Source organism: Aquarana catesbeiana, linkage group LG03 (genome assembly GCF_042186555.1).
Source record: "Aquarana catesbeiana isolate 2022-GZ linkage group LG03, ASM4218655v1, whole genome shotgun sequence".
Lineage (NCBI taxonomy): Eukaryota > Metazoa > Chordata > Amphibia > Anura > Ranidae > Aquarana > Aquarana catesbeiana.
The window spans coordinates 547,739,951-547,755,293 of NC_133326.1; the positions used below are offsets into that span (position 1 = coordinate 547,739,951).

At 43.7% G+C, this 15,343-nt stretch overlaps 1 protein-coding gene across 5 annotated transcripts in view; it reads left to right on the forward strand.

Annotated features, from left to right (window-relative positions):
* The window catches only part of ADA2 (adenosine deaminase 2), a 118,970-nt gene that overhangs the window by 39,844 nt on the left and 63,783 nt on the right, over positions 1 to 15,343 (forward strand). For 2 of the 5 annotated variants that reach the window (XM_073621567.1, XM_073621573.1), the window contains exon 1: positions 78 to 273. The exons of 1 other annotated variant lie outside the window; for it this stretch is intronic. The gene's annotated coding sequence lies outside the window, so the exon portion shown is untranslated. Of the gene's footprint in view, positions 1 to 74; positions 274 to 7,706; positions 7,908 to 15,343 lie in introns of those variants that run through there. 2 more of the 5 variants (XM_073621574.1, XM_073621572.1) reach the window with 2 other exon arrangements.

The window sequence follows — 15,343 nt, forward strand, 5'->3', positions numbered from 1 at the left end:
TACTTTTTCTTGTTTTTGCATCTCTACGCCTGATGCACTAGACTGCTTGTGTGATTTGCTGAACTCCCCACTGTGTCATTCTGTGTCCCTGACAGGCAAAACCCAGGGACAGTTTGTGGGATTAGCCTGCTTCTCTCGCCATTGGTTTAGGACCCTTGTGACGTTGGCCTTTGAAGGAGGGGGGAGGCTCCAGATGGCAGCTGTTGGCTCTATGAGGAGAGTCAGAGGCTTTTGGCTGCTCAAGGATCCAACTGCAGAAAAATAACAGATCAGGTCTGTGTGTAGCTCTTTTCTCTGCTGCCCCTCTGTCTTGGTGTCCCTCTACCTCTCTTTGTTGCTGTCCCTCTACCTCTCTTTCTTGTTGTCCCTCTACCTCTCTTTGTTGCTGTCCCTCTACCTCTCTTTCTTGGTGTCCCTCTACCTCTCTTTGTTGCTGTCCCTCTACCTCTCTTTCTTGTTGTCCCTCTACCTCTCTTTGTTGCTGTCCCTCTACCTCTCTTTCTTGGTGTCCCTCTACCTCTCTTTGTTGCTGTCCCTCTACCTCTCTTTCTTGTTGTCCCTCTACCTCTCTTTGTTGCTGTCCCTCTACCTCTCTTTCTTGGTGTCCCTCTACCTCTCTTTGTTGCTGTCCCTCTACCTCTCTTTATTGGTGTCCCTCTACCTCTCTTTGTTGCTGTCCCTCTACCTCTCTTTATTGTTGTCCCTCTACCTCTCTTTATTGGTGTCCCTCTACCTCTCTTTGTTGCTGTCCCTCTACCTCTCTTTATTGTTGTCCCTCTACCTCTCTTTCTTGGTGTCCCTCTACCTCTCTTTGTTGCTGTCCCTCTACCTCTCTTTATTGGTGTCCCTCTACCTCTCTTTGTTGCTGTCCCTCTACCTCTCTTTATTGGTGTCCCTCTACCTCTCTTTGTTGCTGTCCCTCTACCTCTTTTTATTGTTGTCCCTCTACCTCTCTTTATTGCTGTCCCTCTACCTCTCTTTGTTGCTGTCCCTCTCCTCCTTCGTTTTCTGACGCTTAAATAGAACTGCTACTGCTTCAACAGTCTGTCCAACCAAACCAGCCCTCGCCCTTTCACCTGGCAAGAGGTGCTGCCACCTATGCCAGCACTTAGCGGCACTTCAGGGCGACACTTGCAGAGTTGGTGAGGTGTGAACTCAGATTACACATGCCAACGTAGGGGGGGGGGGCTCTCTGTGAGTAATCACTGTAACATTTCTCAAGTCTTTTTTGATACTGTTGGTGACATTGTTGCATGATTGCTGTTCCATGTTTTTATTTCTGTACTTCATATGTGTTTGTAAATTCTTCCCCTGCGTGTATGAAGTGAGAGCATTCACTACCAACCCTAATGCCGCGTACACAAGTGCGGACTTTTTGACCGGACTGGTCCGACAAACTATCCGACGGACTTTCGGCGAACTTCCGACGGACTTTCCGAACAAACGGACTTGCCTACACACGATCACACCAAAGTCCGACGGATTTGTACGTGATGACATACGACCAGACTAAAATAAGGAAGTTCATAGCCAGTAGCCAATAACTGCCCTAGTGTCGGTTTTCGTCCATCAGACTAGCATACAGATTAGCGGACTTTCCGATAGGAACTGGGTCCAGCGGAGTTCGGACCTAAAGATTTCAAACATGTTCCAAATCTAAAGTCCGTCAGATTTTCGACCGAAAAAGTCCGCTGCAGGTCCGATGAAACCCACACACGGTCGAATTGTCCGCTGGACTCGAAAAGTCCGCTCGTGTGTACGCGACATAAGTTTCACACTGCCGCGACCTATGTTGAGACTTTGCCAGGCAATTTTCTAGCGACTTGAGTACGTCTTCATGCGACTTTGAAGTGACTTTCAGGGAATGCCTGGGTAATCTTCCTGTAATGTCGGATCCAAATCACATCAATATAGATGAGGATCCGACTTGGAGGCGACTGCCATTAAAGTCTATGGGCACAAGTTGGCAAGAAGTCGCCTTGAAGTAGTAGAAGATTCTTTTCTAAAGAATCTTAGGAGAGACTTCAGTAGTGCTAATTAAGACAGTTCTCATAGACTAACATGGGATTTAACATGTCATGCGATTTGGGGTCTCACAAGTTGGATCCCAAGTCACGGCAGTGTAAACCGAGCCTAAATGAGTACTGAGGATTCATCATAAACCCAATTATACCAGGATATTGTACAATCTTCGGCCACAGTGGGAGAATATTGTTCAGGGAGAAAAGCAGTAAAGCACAGCCACTGTACAGCACTAAGCAGGGCAAAGAGTCTACTCCTGTGATAAGCGAACATGCTGTGCCTGTTAATATTATTACTATATATAAGTATATAGCCCCAGCATTTTCAGTGTTGGTGTACAAAATTATACAAACAACGGTGAGTTAAACGAATGATACAATAAGCAGAACAGCTTCCAAACACATATAGATGTTTCACCGCAAATCAACATTGCTGTGCATGTATATTTAACCAATGTTGTGTTCAGTGCACACTGACAGTGAGTACCGTCAATGCGCATTGATACCCGATACCTCCTCTGTAGTTGTGGCTCCTGTGAACTCAGAGGGTGGCGCTGGGAGGAGTGGAGAGAGCTGGAGCACATCCCTGAAGCGGGAGCAGTGGCGGCCCATCCATAGGGGGGCACACGGGCGCCGCCACCCCTCCAGGCAGTCACAAAAAAATAAAATTAATTTTTAATTAAAAAACTTAAAAATGGCCCTTTAAAAAAAATAGAAAAATGGTCCTTAAGTGCACTGTGTTCGGGCACCGGACACTGCACTATGGGAAGCGCCACATCTATGCAATCACGAGATTGCAGACGGGGCGCTTTATTTGTGGGCTTTTGTCCCGCCTTGCGGAGCATTCCAAAGCGCCGAACAGCTTCTGCCCGGCGCCCGTAGTATGTATTACTACGGCCGGGTGGTTTGATTGACATCCGAGTTAGATGTAGCTACCGGTTTTCTCTCTCCAAGTCCCATTGCCCCGAGCGGAGGAAGTATGAGGAGCGGACTCCTCCACCGCTGCTGCCAGTGCCCACTGAAGGAGACACACAATAAAATACACCTATCAGCGTTCTCTGGCATGTAAACTTAGCTGTGCATGTGCAACTCAGCTTACATCACTGGCATGGTCCCAGTGTGCTGGTGTTCTGTCAAAATAACCAACTCGTCGAAATCTCCAACCACGTCACTTTCTGTTACTCTCCAGCATCAGTACATGGAGATTTCGACGAGTTGGCTGTTTAGACACAACAGCGGCAGTGTATAGACTATGGTAGACGATGACTTGGATGTTTTGACAGAACAGCGGTTAAGGAGGAAAAAGTCCCTGCCTTGGAGGCGGCCATGTTGTTGGTTACTAGCGGGCGGACTAATGCCGCATACACACGAGCAGACTTTTTGACTGGACTGGTCCGATGGACTTTTCAACGGATTTTCGACAGTGTAAAAATACAAAATAAAAAGTAAAATAAATAAGAAAAGAAAATAATTCAAGCACCCCATCTCTTTCGTGCTTGAGTGCAGAAGTGCCCGCATATGTAAACAGTGTAAACAGTGTTCAAACCACAGATGTGAGGTATCGCCATGATCATTAGAGTGGGAGCAATAACACTAATAGGGTAATTTTAGGTACCATAGTTTGCCGCCATTCCATGAGCCTGTGCAATTTTAAAGCATGACATGTTAGGTATCTATTTACTCGGCATAGCAGAATCTTTCATATTATACAAAAACATTGGGCTAACTTTACTGTTTTTTTAAATTCATTAAAGTGTATTTTTTCCAAAAAAATTGCGTTTGAAAGACCACTGGGCAAATACAGTGTGACATAAAATATTGCAACATCCGCCTTTTTATTCTCTAGGGTCTATGCTAAAATATATATATATATATATATATATATGTTTGGGGGTTCTAAGTAATTTTCTAGCAAAAAATACTGTTTTTTAACTTGTAAGCAACAAATGTCACAAAAAGGCCTGGTCTTAAAGTGAAATGTATACGGTATAAATGCACTGTATATTCGAATGCTTTGGATTCTTTTACAGTTGCTTTACATAGTAAAATTAGATATTTCATTTAAGTGTAACTCCACTTCCATTGGGGAGACTTCCTTTCACATTTTGGCATTTAATCAGTTACACCTAACATAATAAAAGCCTATAAATATTCCCTGCTCTATCCAAAACTAAAACATCTAAAAAAGGGTTGAACCCTGGTTTACATTGATGCAGTTTGGCATGCAATGTGACATGTCAAATTGCATGCCAATTCGGCAGCAATTGCCGGCAATGGCAGAGCTGCACTGATTCCCAAAAGTAGTTTCTGTACTGCTTTTGGCGATTTCGGGGGGGATTTCCATTGACATCTGTACAGAAACCCGCACAGATATCTCCGAAATTGCCTCTGAAGTCAGGACTGACATGCGGGAACCAAATCTGAACTCACACAATTTCATTACCGCAGTCAGTGTGAACCTAGGCTTAGCTGGAGTTCATCTTTCAAGATGAATTCAGATTTCCCTTCCAAAATAAATATACTTGTTCTCATAAGTTTACATACCCTGGCAGAATTTATGATTTCTTGGCCATTTTTCATAGAATATGAATGATAACACAAAAACATTTCTTTCACTCATGGTTAGTGTTTGGCTGAAGCTTTCTATCATCAATCAACTGCGTTTACTCGTTTTAAGGCCCCTTTCACACTGAGGTGCTTTACAGGCACTACAGCGCTAAAAATAGCACCTGCATAGCACCTGTAAAGAGCCTCTCCTGTCTCTCCGAGGGCTTTCACACTTTCGCGATGCAGCGGCAGTTTTAACCCTTTTTCAGCCACTAACGGGGGTTAAAACCGCCCCGCTATCAGCCGAATAGCGCAGCTAAAACGATGGTAAAGCGGCGCTAAAAATAGTGTGAAAGGCCTCTTAATCATAATCACAACAGAAACTACCCAAATGATCCTGATAAAAAGTTTACATACCCTGGTGATTTTGGCCTGATAACATGAACACAAGTTGACACAATGGGGTTTTAATGGCTATTAACCATCCTCACCTGTGATCTGTTTTCTTGTAATTAGTGTGTGTGTATAAAAGGTCAATGAGTTTCTGGACTCCTGACAGACCCTTGCATCTTTTATCCAGTGCTGCAGTGACGTTTCTGGATTCTGAGTCATGGGGAAAGCAAAAGAATTGTCAAAGGATCTGTGGGAAAAGGTAGTTGAGCTGTATAAAACAGGAAAGGGATATAAAAAGATATCCAAGGAATTGAGAATGCCAATCAGCAGTGTTTAAACTTTAATCAAGAAGTGGAAAATGAGGGTTTCTGTTGAAACCAAACCACAGACAGGTAGACCAACTAAAATTTCAACCATAACTGCCAGGAAACTTGTTCGGGATGCAAAGAAAAACCCACAAATAACTTCAGGTGAAATACAAGACTCTCTGAAGACATGTGGTGTGGCTGTTTCAAGATGCACAATAAGGAGGCATTTAAAGAAAGATAGGCTGCATGGTCGAGTCGCCAGAAGAAAGCCATTACTACGCAAATGCCACAAGGTATCCCACTTACAAAACGCCAAACAGCACAGAGATGAGCCTCAAACCTTTTGGCACAAAGTCATTTGGAGTGATGAGACCAAAATTGAGCTCTTTGGCCACAACCATAAACGCTACATTTGGAGAGGAGTGAACAAGGCCTATGATGAAAGGTACACCATTCCTACTAAGAAACACAGAGGTGGATCGCTGATGTTTTGGGGATGTGTGAGCTACAAAGGGACAGGAAATTTGGTCAAAATTGATAGCAAGATGAATGCAGTATGTTATCAAAAAATACTTGCATTCATCAGCCAGGAAGCTGCGCATGGGACGTACTTGAACATTCCAACATGACAATGATCCAAAACACAAGGCCAAGTCGACCTGTCATTGGCTACAGCAGAATAAAGTGAAGGTTCTGGAGTGGCCATCTCAGTCTCCTGACCTCAATATCATTGAGCCACTCTGGGGAGATCTCAAAACGTGCAGTTCATGCAAGACAGCCCAAGAATTTACAGGAACTGGAGGCTTTTTGCCAAGAGGAATGGGCAGCTTTACCATCTGAGAAGATAAAGAGCCTCATCCACAAATACCACAATAGACTTCAAGCTGTCATTGATGATAAAGGGGGCAATGCACGGTATTAAGAACTGGGGCATGTTAACTTTTGATCAGGGTCATTTGGCTACTTTCTGTTGTCATTATGATTTAACCGCTTCAATACAGGGCATTTTCACCCCCTTCCTTCCCAGACCAATTTTTAGTTTTCAGCGCTGTCGCACTTTAAACGGCAATTGCGCGGTTGTGCGACGTTGTACCCAAACAAAATTAACGTCCTTTTTTCCCCACAAACAGAGCTTTCTTTTGGTGGTATTTGATCACCTCTGCGTTTTTTATTTTTTGCGCTATAAACAAAAGAAGAGCGACAATTTTTAAAAAAACACAATATTTTTTACTTTTTGCTATAATAAATATCCCAATTTAAAAAAAAAAAAAAAAAAATTTTTTTCCCCAGTTTCGGCCGATACGTATTCTTCTACATATTTTTGGTAAAAAAAATCGCAATAAGCGTATATTGATTGGTTTGCGCAAAAGTTATAGCGTCTACAAAATACAGGATAGATTTATGGCATTTTAAAAAAAAATGTATTTTTTTTTTTTTACTGGTAATAGCGGCGATCGCGATTTTTTTTCATGACTGCGACATTATGGCGGACACATCGGACACTTTTGACACATTTTTGGCACCATTCACATTTATACAGAGATCAATGCTATAAAATTGCATTGATTACTGTATAAATGTGACAGGCAGGGAAGGGGTTAACCACTAGGGGGAGACGAGGGGTTAAATGTTTCCTAGGGGAGTGATTATAACTGTAGGGGGAGGGGACGCACAAGGGGAGGAGACCGATCGGTGTTCCTCTGTACTGGGAACACAGATCGGTCTCCTCTAAACTGACAGGACGTGGATCTGTGTGTTTACACACACAGATCCACGGTCCTGCCCGGTTAACCGGCAATCGCGAGTGCCCGGCGGACATCGCGGCCGCCGGGCACACGCACCGGGTCCTGAGCAACGCGGCGGGCACATGCGCATGCCCCCTAGACGGCCGGGAAGCCCAGGCCGTCATATGACGTCCACCCAGGATGGGAGATCCCATCTGTGGACGTCATTTTACAATACGCCGGTAATGAAGTGGTTAAAAGGAGTAAAGACAATTACAAATAAATGGCTTCAGCCAAACACTAACCATGAGTGAAAGAAAAGTTTTTGTGTTCTCATTCATATTCTCTGAAAAATGGCCAAGAAATCATAAATTCTGCCAGGGTATGTAAACTTATGAGCACAACTGTACATCTTGCACATTTGTACAGGCTGCTCTCCTGAGATGAAATTCCTTCCTTCTGATTTTACTGAACAATCTTAGCTTCACACAGTGAGTATTAGAAGCAGCAAGTCAGATAGAGCCCACCTTATTTTTTGGCTGGAGGGCATCCAGCATTATTTAGCACTTTGCTCTCCAGTCTGACTGTCCCCACCCGCCCCTTTCAATCATTGGATTTCAGCTCTTTCAATCAAGAAGTCTGAACATCAGATGTTGGCAATGCCAAGGGTTTATCTGCGTGCAAATTCAGTCTGCCTAGGAACTGCCTCTCTTCTAGACTTACATTCACTCATCAAGGCATTTTGATATTTTTATAACTCTTGCCAAGATCCAGCCCACTACATGCATCAGGCAACTGACATCAAGTTGCCAGCCCCTAAGCATTCTTCCTGCCCCTTCCACAAGACATGATCTGCCTGCATGACATAGACAGACACTGAGACCTAGTGATGACAACACCAGGTCTAAAATAAGGTATGTAATGAAAAGGGAAGCCTTTATTTTCAAATGTCTTTAGTATGTTGATGAGGAGGGATAGGAGAACCCAGGGAAGGCAAAATATAAGCAGATCAAACTTCAGCTTTAACATAAAAACACAGTGGCTGCAGTAGGTGTAGGCCCTTGAATTCAAGGGCAGAGTCAGAGGTATCCTTTCAGAAGTCAGAAGATATATAAAAAACTGTTAGGTGTGATATGTCCAATGTAGCTGCTGAATTTTGCTGTGTTTTGTTCTCCATAGCTATAGTTTGCAGCTGTGTTTCCTGCTTGTACATAAGGCATTGCTTGTCAGAGCAGGGGCATAAAGATCTGGGCACCCCTGAGCAGCTGCACTGAATTGTTGTATAATTTAAATAAAAAGTGCTTAGCACTTTTTTCTGTACTTGTGTTCTCTTTTCCCTCACATAAAATTGAGCTATTCCAGGCTCAGCATGCATTGACAAAAGTACCTAATTACCCAGCAATTTTACTGCTTTACTGTACTTCCCTAAGCAACGAGTTAAAGTGGATGTAAACCCGATTCATGAAATTAGAGCTGGACATATATATCTGTAGTGTTTTCTTATCTCTCTCCAAAGCACAGAGTCCCGTGTCTTTCTCCTGCTCTGTTATCAGCCTGATAACTTCTGACAAGTTCTCCAGCTATGAGATAAAATGAGATGAATGCAGCCTGAAATTTGTGTCGTGGGAGGTTTCAATAACTAAATTAGCAGACAGCTTGCCTTTTCACAGCAGAGCTTTGCACATTCCATCCTTCCTTTGCCAATGTGGAGTGGGGGTGTGTGCCTTTCCTCCAAACAGCTGCCTTGGCTGTATGCCCTGACTTCACACTCAGTGCTAAACAGGAACAGAAAATCTCCTAACACAACGTGCACTCTCTAAAGAATATATAAAGCTGAAGACTGCAGATATACACATCAAATTGGTCTGCATGGCTGTCGTCCCAGAAGGAAGCCTCTTATAAAGATGATGTGCAAGAAAGCCCGAAAACAGTTTACTGAAGACAAGCAGACTAAGGACATGGATTACTAGAACCATGTCCTGTGGCCTGATGAGACCAAGATAAACTTATTTGGTTCAGATGGTGTCAAACGTGTGTGGCAGCAACCAGGTGAGGAGTACAAAGACAAGTGTGTCTTGCCTACAATCAAGCATGGTGGTGGGAGTGTCATGGTCTGGGGCTGCATGAGTGCTGCCGACACTGGGGAGAGACAGTTCATTGAGGGAACCATGAATGCCAACATGTACTTTGACATACTGAAGCAGAGCATGATCCCCTCCCTTCAGAGACTGGGCCGCAGGGCAGTATTCCAACATGGTAACAACACCAAACACACCTCCAAGACGACCACTGCCTTGCTAAAGAAGCTGAGGGTAAATGTGATGGACTGGCCAAGCATGACTCCAGACCTAAACCCTATTGAGCATCTGTGGGGCATCCTCAAACGGAAGGTGGAGGAGAGCAAGGTCTCTAACATCCAGGAAGGTCACTGCCGACAGTGGCTGCCAGCAGTGACCTTCAAGTCTTCTCTATTATCATCTGGAGACTGTTGTCGTCAGACCGATTGCCATCATATGAAGGCTATTTTATATTGTGGTTTTCTTTCACATGTTTGTGAGTAGTTTTTAATTCATTCTTTTATTAAAATATATCTAAGGATAATGCACAAGTTTGGTGCGTCCTCTTTTTTCTATTTCTCCTCTGGCGGAACAATCTCCATTGGAACAATCTCTGCTTCATTGGGTTTCCAGAGGGCTCTGAGGGCAGAGAACCGGAGTGCTTCATGGAACAATGGATCCAGACCAATGTGGGCTCGGATACACTCTCCCCCTTGTTCACTATTGAAAGGGCTCACCCAATTGCGATATGTTCATAGAGTTTATTGTACCCCTAAATTACTCCTCATGCATAAACGAGAGAACCCTCTGTGTAATAAGTGTGATACTGAACAAGGGGACTTTCTTCCCATGGTCTGGGCCTGTGCCAAAATTAGGCCTTTCTGGTCCAAGTTTATGGAATTTATTACCTCTAATTTTAAACTTCCCAAATTTTGCAGTCCCAAGTGTTGTTTACTGGGAGTACTTGAGGATGTAGATTTGCCGGCTAAGACCAAAAGTTTTCTTTGACTACTGCTCTTCTATGCTAGGAAAAAATAGCATTGCATCGGATAAAAGCTGATGATCTCCATCAGCCTATGTAAAAAATTGATCAATCGTGTTGCGTCACCGATCCCTTGAAAAACTCATGTGATCTGTGACGCAATGTGTCGGGAGGAGTTGGTGATGCAAACACCCGGTGTCTCAGTTACACGTTGTAACAGTGAGGAGGAGAGCAGTGTCTCCCTGATTTGCCTTACAAATCGAATTCATTTATGTATTATACAAGACGATAGATCATGTGAGAGGGAAATTGTAGCATGCCCTGTATCCATGGCCCTAACCCATTTACATTGTTGCTCGATGAAAGTTTTTTTCCTTCTCTTCCTGAGACACTCCAGAGAACAGACGGCTTTATAGAGAAGGACACTGCGAATGCCTTGATGCTATTCCAGGTTGGACTGTCCTAGAACATATTACTAAGAGCTCTATCTGACCCAAGGGGGTCGCCTCCTAAGGTGAGCAGGCATTGCACCCGGTGATGGAAATGGTGGCACGGATCACATAATCAACTTCTATACTCTGTGGAGGAGCACTTTATTAACACTCTTTTATATTGACTGTATTTTTATATTGATTTTTTTATATCGATTGTTATATTGACATTTTCATATATATTGTTGGAGTTTATTTATTCACATTTCACTTTATGGAAGTTACTTATTCACATTTCACTTTATGTACACTGCATTGAACAAGCGCACCATTGCTCAAGAATTTTATAGTAGAAGAAATGGAGCACTCGTTAGAAGACCTAGGGCACTTAGTAGCAAACCTAGGGCACCAGTAAAAGACCTAAAACATTCACTAGAAGATCCAGGATGCTCAATATAAAACTTAATAGAAGTCCTGGGCACCAGCAGCATTTATCATATTCTGTATGTTGATTGTAATTCTCAGTATCTTTTTCTGTATGTATGGACATTGAACAGAACCATTTATATTGTTATGTCAATATATAATATACAGCAAATCAGAAATGAAACTGGTAGTGAAGTCACGCATAGAGTTTTAGTTCTGTCTTCAGCAGCTGTGAGACCCCTCCTGCTTTTCTCATGTGCGTTCCAGAAAGGGTTATCCAACTATTGTTTCAAATCTCACCTGCCACGTTAATTTATGTTACAAAATTTCCTCTTTCCGCTGATGAATTTAATTTTTGACCTGCTGCCAAATCCACAGGAGAAGTCAGATCTTCTCTGCCATGAAATGCTCTTTAATTAACCCGAGCAACCACCGGTGCCTTCCGCACCATAAACCTTTCAGGAAAATCTGCAGCTTTATCCTGAAAAAGAGCGAACCAATCCACATAAATTACTATTAACAAGAACATGTTTCCTACCTACTGAGGCATCAGATGTGAGCTCTCTGACTGGCTTTGTTGTTTCCTATTACTCTTTAACCCCTTAGGACTTGACAAATATTGTTCTTTCATGACAGGAGTGATTTAGTCAGAGATCAAGTAATATATATATTTTTAAGATTTTTGTTCTTAGCCACAAAATAATAACAATGAGTAAAATCAAGACTTTTATTTTCCCTGTAATTTTGGGAAAAATCTGTAGATTTCGGTGAAGTGTTACCTGATTCTCTGAATCAGCTTCCCGACAGTGACATGACACACAATGTGTCGGCACAGGCACTTATAGTCTCCACCAGGGGTGCATGTGACAGGTGACAGCACAGGTGCACCATTGGGAGATAATTTCCTCCTCATGTGAGGAAGTGCTTAAAGTGTTTGATAACCCCCCCCAAAAAAATACACATCCTGGTCCTTTAAAGCAAATTAAACAACAGGGTGCTTGTGCTATGTAATCTGCCCCCCTCTAAAATGTAAAAAAAACCTCCCTGAACCTGACACTTCCTGTATGCCCTCTATATACTGACCACGATAAGCAGGGCTACTCAGCCCTGACAACAGTGGTCAGAGTGCGTCCCTTTGTCATACGCTGCCCTGCTCTGCTCTCCTCTCTCCCCCCTCACCCCCTCCTTCCTGCCTGTCAGCGCACTCTCTGTGTCTGTCACCGCTCTGCCCCGCCCCCCTGCCGCTATTATAAAAAAAACCCCAAAAAAACGACAATGGTCACTGCCAGCCCCTCTATTAGAGGCTGGCATACCACACTTGTAAATCTTTTCTAAAAACGAGTTTTCTAAATAGCTATTTAGAGCTGTCTTCAGACCGGTCACGTGACTCGCGAACGCTTTACAGCTCCGAGACAGGGCTTCTGTGGGAGGAGCCACGTGATCCCCCCGGCTGACGTCAGAGGGAGATCACGGTCCCTCCTGCAGTAGCCGTGTATCGGAGCTGAAAAGCAGGCCACGAGTCACGTGACTGGCCTGAAGACAGCTCTAAATAGCTATTTAGAACATCTCCACCCAAAAACTGAAACACTGCTATCTGCTTTTACTTATGTCTATTTAATAAAACTGGTATGTGTTGCTGAAACATCTCCACCCAAAAACGGAAACACTGCTATCTGCTTTTGCTTATGTCTATTTAATAATACTGGTATGTTATTTTTGCTTAACTGTCTGAAGACATGTCCACAATACAATGCTTTATTATCTCCATTGTCTTACCCAAAATTATGGCCCGTTAACATTAGTGCCCTCTTGCTAGTCTGTTTCTGAAGTGAGAATTTTACCCTGTTAACGAGCAAACCTTTATTACCTCCTGATTGATAATTGAAATGCACCCATCCCCCATTCCTATCAGTATAAATATAAGCATCTTTTAGGGGAAGCATTTGCAGTGGGCACATTTGCAACTGGGGCTATTTCTATAAGTGGGAGCACTTCTGACTCTGCACTTCACCAAATGAACACAGGGAAATACTTTCAAAAACACCACACAGACATCAGGTGACCTTGTTTACCCCTTCAGCTCTTTCTCCTTGTAACATGTACTCTCTAACACTCCTTTTGACAGTTCTGTCCTATATCCTTAATTTATCTCTCCTTCACCCCTTCTCCCCCCCCCCAGTATATATATATATATATATATATATATATATATATATATATATATATATATATATATATCACCCTCACTTCTGTCCTCTCCTTATTACTGCACCCACCAACTCCTGCTTCTAAATCCACACACACAAAAAATCTCCAGGACCCTGGGGCATGTCCGTTCATATAAATCCCACTCCCATATTACCTCCCTCACCCTCCTGCTTCTCCTAACCCCTGGAGATATATCCCCAAACCCCGGGCCTCCATCATTTAACTGTACCCCATGCACCCATCACCCTGCACCCTCTGGCAGCAGCCACAACCAACACAATTTAGTTCCCATTCCTCTTCTTCCAAAGACCAGACTCCCTTTCTCTTGTGCCCTTTGGAATTCCCGCTCTGTCTGTAACAAACTCACCTCTCTCCATGACCTCTTTATTGCTAACTCATTTAACATACTCGCCATTACCGAAACCTGGCTTCATGAATCGGACACTGCATCTTCTGCTGCCCTATCCCATGGTGGTCTTCTCTGGACTCACTCCCCCAGATCCAGTGGACGTAAGGGAGGAGTTGTCGGAATCCTTCTAGCCCCACATAGCACCTTTCAGATACTTCAACCACCTCCCTTTTTGTCACCCTCCTCTTTTGAAGCACACTGCATTCGTCTTTTCACTCCAGTTTCTCTAACGATAGCTGTGATCTACAGGCCCCATGGACCATTATCAACCTTTCTTGATGACTTATCTGCCTGGCTACCCTACTTTCTTTCTTCTGAAATCCCCACAATCATTCTGGGTGACTTCAACATCCCTATTAATACTAACAATCCTGCCACTTCCAAACTTCTCAGCCTAACCTCCTCCTTTGACCTGAAGCAGTGGATACACGCAGTGCCATTTTAAGAGCATTATAGGCCCCCGGGCAATACAGTGCTCTGGGGCCCTGTCTACACAATCGCGCACGATTGCGCAAAGTTTGCACATTTTCTCTTTCTCCTCTGCAGCCTTTTTCCTCTTGTGTGCTCCACTCAAAACATTACGTTTTATTTCTGCTCTAAAGCTTATTTTCACCAACACGTAATAAAGTTTCTTTTTCCTCACCTTTCTTACACTTCCTTGAACTAGTGGCAACTCTAAGATTGATATATAAGGGGGACACATAAGATATTACAGTCAAAACTTGGGGGGCCCTGGGCACTAATAACTTTCACCACTAAATCATACAACTAAAAAAACTAAATAAATATATATAAATGTACACACTCACACTCTGGTGCTGCTGGTGCTGCCTGGTGGGTATTAATGCTTGCGTGGGTACTGCTAACAGATGATACTAGAAGTCTGAAAAAGCCCTTACTGCTTCCCTTCTTATCCAAACTCCTTGAACGTCTGGTCTACAACCGACTGAGTGTCCACCTTGCTGATAATAGCCATCTTAATCCCTTTCATCCTCAACACTCCACAGAAACTGCTCTCCTAAAACTAACAAACGATCTACTAACGGCCAAAACCAATGGACACTATTCTGTACTCCTACTCCTAGACCTCTCTGCTGCCTTTGATACGGTTGACCACCCCCTCCTCCTCAGAAAACTCTATGCCTTTGTTTTCCATGATTGTACTCTTCGCTGGTTCTCTTCCTACTTATCCAACCGCACCTTTAGCGTTTCTTACAACTCTACTTCCTCCTCTCCTCTTTCTTTCTCTGTTGGGGTCCCCCAAGGTTCTGTTCTTGGACCTCTCCTATTTTTAATCTACACCTCCTCCCTGGGTCAGCTGATAGCTTCCCATGACTTCCAATACCACCTCTACGCTGACGACACCCAAATCTATTTCTCTACCCCTCAGCTCACTCCCTCTGTTTCCTCATGTATCACTAATTTACTATCAGATATATCAGTCTGGATGTCACACCACTTCTTCAAACTCAATCTATCCAAGACCGAACTTATAATTCTTCCTTGTCCCTTCCCCTGATCTTTCTGTCAAAATTAGGGGTGCAGGTTCAGCCTGTTCGGATCGGCACACATGCGCTCCGCGGAGCGCACTGCCTCGGCCTTAGGAAAGGCCGCGGCTTTGGCCTAGCTCCGGAGTGGCGGCCATCTTGGTACACCCGGCGGCTGTTTACCACGTGATCGCTCCGTCAAATGACGCTCCCCTCTGTATACTGATCTTTACAGTGGAGGGGAGAGATCAGATGGCAGCAGTGACAATACTCTGCCATACCCTGCCAATACTCTGCAATGCCCTGACAATACTCTGCAATACCCTGACAATACCCTGCCAATACTCTGC